Below are 6,000 nucleotides of genomic sequence, written 5' to 3'. Positions count from 1 at the left end.
GCTAATGGCGCTTGACAGCTCCGTGGACTCTATTTCCCATCACTCCCCGCAGCGCGGATGGGAGAGAGGGGGTCTCTACAGTGGGTGTCGCAGGCTCTGTCTTGTGAAACGAGCGGTGTGGGGATGCCAAGATGGCGGACAAGGAGGGGGAAGCACCACCAGAGGTGCGGAACAGGGCTGGGGAAGGACCCCCGGATGGGCCCTGCATCATCCGCATTGTCAAGTCCAAGTTGGGTTATGGCTTTAACGTCCACGGGTAAGTGAGCGAAGGCGGGCAGCTGCGCAGTGTTATGAGTAAAAAAAGGCTACCCATTATTTTGCAAATCGTTTGTGTTACGTTTGCCCATTTATCCCATCATAAAAAAGCCTAACCAATATTAAAAGTAGTAGCAATTTTAATTGAATAGTTAAAATTAAAAAAATATATAGAATTGGATACATTATATTTTGATTAAATAAGGGATAATTTGGTTCTAATAATAGCACATACGAAAAAGATAACCTCAGGGTATGGAGGGCAGAGTTCTGGGACCCTTGCCACCTCACATACAGGCCTGCCAAGTGAAAATCACCCCTTATGTGCCATGTGTCAATACCATCTCCTCCCATTTTTGGTTCATCATATCTCTAGCTCTGCCCTCACTACCACCCTTATCACGCATGCGCCACCACTCGGTTTGGTGGTCGCACAAGTCTTTGGGGGTCATTTTGGATGAAGACCTCTCTTCTTCCTCATTGTCCTTTAATTCACCTTTGAGTTACGCATGCGGACCAAGCCAGTACGATGTAAACCAAGACTAACATATCACTGCATGTACATATCAAGGCAATAAATCTCTTATAATTAGCATTTTCTGGGACCCAACTTGGTTCTTGCTCTTTTTTATCAACTGTATCTTCAGCTTCTTTCCAGTGGTCCTTGGGAACATCTGATGGGAAGGGGGAGGGGGGGTGGAGCCCCTCCTCTCCCTCTCTTCTTTGGCATTACAACTTTTAGCTATTTTATTATTCTCAGATATATATTACTGTATCAACATTGATTACTGTTTCAATATTTATCAGCACGAATCATACCTATTTATCACAGTTGCAAAGTGAAAAGGTTGGACCAGTTGCTTCCAAGGTGGATTTCTACCTGTTTGCTATTGTAGTCATCGGTCGTTTTCATTAACTACTCATTTTGTATCGGTAAGGCCCTGCCTGTGGCTAAGTTGATAGCCCTTCTCCCCAGACAGTGAGAGGGGACATGGTAGGGGGCATCAGAGGGAATGCAAAATAACTTCAGAACCAGCATGCCATGGGAATCCACTCCTCCAAACTTAACATAAAGACCCCCAAAACAATGAGCCAACAAAGAATTAAGAGATCAGAGTGATGTCTGGACGTGAGGAACAAAGTATTGAGCCTGCAGAAATGTGAGAACTTTTGTTGCCCCTCACTCTGAGCAAAGACCTCAGGTGGAGCAAAGACGCCGAGACAGCAAAACCCGAAAGTTGAGAAAAACACGGGGTATAGCCCCACTGCTCTCGTGAGGACAGGACCCCCAGCTCTGCTCCCTAGGGAACAAGGCTGCACATTTCTCCTCCTCTGAGTCACCCTGGGAGCGGACCCGTTGAGCCTCCCAACCTTGAGCTGATCACTTTTAACAAAGGCATTAAAAGGAGAAAAAGTCTCCTGCCCTGTTAATTTCACTCAGCATCAATGGTGAGCTGTACGTGCCCACTGCAGAGCGTCAGCACCCTGCTGGGCGGAGGGGCTGCCGACCACGCTGGGGTGCGCAAGGGGGACCCGGCCTGCAGGAGCTGTGAGCATGGGGGGGCCGCCCAGCCACAGCCCCCCTGCGGCCGGGCCCGGGAACGCACCCCACACACAGGGGCAGTCCCGGGGGAGCAGGAATGGGGGTCCTGAGGGGGCTCTGGGTGCGATGAGTGGGCTCTGGGGGCCATGAGGGGGCTCTGAGGGGCCCGGTCTGAGGGGACACTGAGCCCTTGGTGAGGTGTTGGGGTCCTGAGAGGCTCTGTGGGGCTTTGGGTGAGGGGGTCATGAGGGGGATTAGGACCCCCGGCCATTGAGAGGTTTTGGGGGGTCGTGAGGGGGCTGAGGATCATGTGATGAGGAGGGACTGAGACCCCCGGCCCTTGCTGGGGGTTTGGGGGGAATCCTGAGGGGGCTGAGGGCCCTTTGGTGAGGTTTGGGGGTGTTGGGAGCTCTGAGGGTCTCCTGGTGAGTGTATGACTGAGGAGGAGGCGGAGCCCCCAACCCTTGGTAGGAATTTGGGGGAGTCCTGAGGGTTCCTTAGTGAGGGTGACATGAGAATAGGTTGAGACCCCTGGCCCTTGAAGGGGATCTGGGGGTCCTGAGGAGGCACCAAGGGGGCAGAAGTTCCCTTGGTGAGGTTAAGGATCTCTGAAAGGGGGGTCTTGAGGGGGCTGAAGGTGCCTTGCTGAAGCTGTCATGAGCCTACAGCCCTTGCAGGGAATCTGGGGGTCCTAAGGGGGGGGCTGAACCCAGACGGAGCCCCCCAAACTTTGCTGGGGGTTTTGGGGCGGTGTCTTACAGGAGCTACTCAAGGGGGAACACTTGGATTCCAACATGGGGACCCACCTGGGGAGGGTGTGCCTTCCCTTTGGATTTCAACATGGAGATTCCTATGAAGGGCAGGGAGAATTTTTGGGGATAAACCCCTCAGATTTCAGTGTGAGGACCATCCTGGGGAGGGCAAAGGAGCATTTTTAGGGATAAACCCCTTGGATTCCAACCTGCAGACACTTCCTTCCCATTCCTGGCTCTCGTGTTCTCCATCTGCTGCTTTTTATCACACAAAATTGTAACTTTGCCCCAGAAAACACCTTCCCATGGGAATATTCCTGCTGTGTGGAAACTCATCTTCCTTTTCCCAAAGAAAGTCCTTAAACTTTGTGGCTAAAATCCCGCAAACCCCAGCATGGGGGTTGGTTTTCAGGGATCCCTCCAGATCCTCGCACCGTCGCACTTTGCTCTGGGTCAGTTAAGTCCAATTACTGATTAATTCCAGGGGTTTCCAAACTGCAGGAATGTTTTGCTGCCAGCTCTGGAATTCCAAGGGGTGTGAGGAGCTGTCAGGACCTGCCTGTGGCCAGCGAATACCACAGAAATCCCAGCTGGGATTTGGCTCTGTCCCAGCTGACCCAAATTCCCAATTCTTTGATTTTTCCATGCAGAAGAAGTATTGGGAGAAGGAGAAATTCTGTACCTGGATGTGCCAACTGGGGGACCAGCATTCCCAGGCTGAGGGGTGTTTTGTGGGTGCTGGGATGAAATTTTCCCTCATTTTTGAGTGTTTTGGGGAACATTAAAAAAGCTGTGTTTGGCATGAGAGAGAGGTATGGAGCTTGGTGCTGCAATTTTGGGATCCAGTGGCCGGTCCCAGGTAATGACTGGGGGATGATGTGTGAAATAATTAAGCCCTGGGGTTAATGATGGTTGATGAACGGGGTTTGCTTGTGGTCTCCCAATCCTGGTATCCCTATGGGAGATGGAAGGATTGGGAATTTCCTCTTGGTTTATCGACTTATTTCCTGGGAGAGGTGGCTTTAATTTGTCCCTGTGTCCCGAAGGGCTGCCAGGTTGGCTCTTGCCCTATTCCAGCATTTATGTATGCCATTATTCAATATTCCACCAGTATTTCTGTATCCCAATATTTCCATAATCCACTGTTCCTGCATTCCAGTGTTTCAATTTTCCAACAGCTCTGTTTTCCAATATTTCAATATTTCAATATTCCAATAGCCTGGCATTCCAGTATTTCAACATTCCTATATTTCAATATTCCTGTGTACCAATATTTCATTATTCCAATATTTTAATATTCCTATAATTCAGGTTTTTTTAGTAATCCTGCCTTCCAATATTTCAATATTCCAGTATTTTGATATTCCAATATTTTACTTTTTCAATATCCCAGTATTCCAACACTGCCGTATTCCTATTTCCCTATATTCCAATATACCAATATTCCCATAATTCAATGTCCCCATATTCTAATATCCCTATTTTTCAATATTCCAAGACTACCCAATTCCCATAGCCTGGCATTCCAATCTTTTTCTGCAGCAAACAACCCAAAATTCCCGAGTCCCATCCCTGTTGTGGCAGCATGAAAGCCCCCTCATTTTCCTCAGCTCTGTGAAAGTCCCAACTCCTGGAATTCCTGGAGGAGGAAAAAATAACCCAGGAATCCCAAAATAGCTCTGATTTCCCTCCTTTTCACAGGAGCAGTGGGATTGGGGTGGGAAATCCGCTCTCCCGGCCCTCTCGGTTCCTCCAGAGGGAACTGCCCAAAATCCAGGCCCTGGAGCTCTGGAAGGAGCTGCCTGGGTGGATTTGGGATGTTCAGGGTGTTGATTCTGTGCAGGATTTCCTTCCCACTTCCTGGAATTCCCAGCAGACTGGCCCCAAGGAGGAGAATTTTTGGGGAGGAAGAGCCTGAAGCAAGGAGGTTCTTCTGCTCCTGAGGGATTCCTGCTGAGATTTATGGGGATATTTGGGATGTGGACACTCACCTGTGGCTCTGGTCCTCCACAGCTCATCCCTATCCTGGAAAACCCTGGAGATTACCCATCCAAGTGTGTTTTCCATGAAAAGCCCACTCTTCCCCATCCTTATCTGACACCAACGGATGCTCCAGGTCTTTTTTCCATCCTTCCCTCCCTGATCCAGCATCCAGCTCCTCCCTGTGTCTTCCCAGGCTCTGGAATACTCTGGAATCTACAGGAAAAGACAATGGGAGCTAATTGACCTCTTGAGTCATGCCCAGAATGTCGATCATCACCAAACCACCAGGAAGAGAAGCTCTGGAGCTGTTTGAGGAAAGACAGAATGGAGGAAAAAGGGATTTATCCCTAATGCTGAGTGGGAAAATGGCTGGATTTAGGTGGGGTGGGCAGGGCTGGGGCATCCTGGATCCCACCAGACTTATTCCTGCTGCAGGGAAACCTCTGGAACAGGTGTAGCACTGGGAAGGTGTCAAGTTTTGATGGAATAACCTCCGGAATTGGCATCTTCCCAACATTCATGGGTGAGGCCAAAGGCTTTTCCCTCAGGAGGTTGGACTATCCCTCTCTCTGTGGGCTCAGTTTCCATTTTGTGGGATGGAAGAAACCAGCTCTGCCTTGGAAAGGTCTGGAATGGTCTCTACACTGCAGTGGGAGCTGCTGGCTTGGCGGATTCCCGGTATTCTGCTCACCAAAGGCGCTGCTGGGAATTCACCCCAGGAACAGGCAGTGGGAATTTCCTTGTCCAGAGGCTCTGAGGGGTCTTTAACCTTGGAAAATTTAGGAAATGGATTGGAAGTGGAAGCTAAAATCCCTTTGATCACCAGCTGATTCCTCTTCCCATTCTTTTCTTTCCCCTTTTCCCCTTTTCCTCCCCCTTTCACCCCTTTTCCCTTCCCTCTCCTTCCCTTCCCTCCCTTCCGAGGAATTTCTCGGATCCTTCATGCACCTCATCCATTCCCAGGGGTCTCCAACTCCAGGATGCTCCTTGCCCTGTTCCTCACAGTGAATTCCCCTGACAGACGCAAAGTCAGGGAATTTTCCCAAATCCTGGTGGAAAATGACTCAATCCCTGCCAGAACAGGAACCTGGGAATGTTTTTTGTGTCATGGGGCCTTTGCTTATCTGTCTTGGCTTGATGGGAATTCTTCTTCATCCTCATGCTATGCCAGCAGCTCTGCTCTTCCCAATGGAAGATTCCCAGATTCCAGGATGTCCCAGCCTTTGCCAGCAGCTCTGTTGTTTCCAATAGAAGAATTCCAGATCCTGGCCTAGCTGGTGGATGAGATGTTTTCCACACTGCCTCCATTATATCCAGGGAAGATTGCACTGGGCTGAGGAGTTTCTTTCCAGCTCCCTGGAAAAGGGGTGGGAGAGGAATTCCATGAGAAATCCAACCTCCACCTTCCACCCACTGAATCCAAAGCTTTTCACATGGTAATTTCCCATTGAATAAAGGAAAAAGAGG

Source organism: Melospiza melodia, unplaced genomic scaffold (assembly GCF_035770615.1).
Source record: "Melospiza melodia melodia isolate bMelMel2 unplaced genomic scaffold, bMelMel2.pri scaffold_35, whole genome shotgun sequence".
NCBI classification, from domain to species: Eukaryota; Metazoa; Chordata; class Aves; order Passeriformes; family Passerellidae; genus Melospiza; species Melospiza melodia.
The sequence above is the reverse complement of the archived record's forward strand: the minus strand, read 5'-3'. Positions refer to the sequence as shown.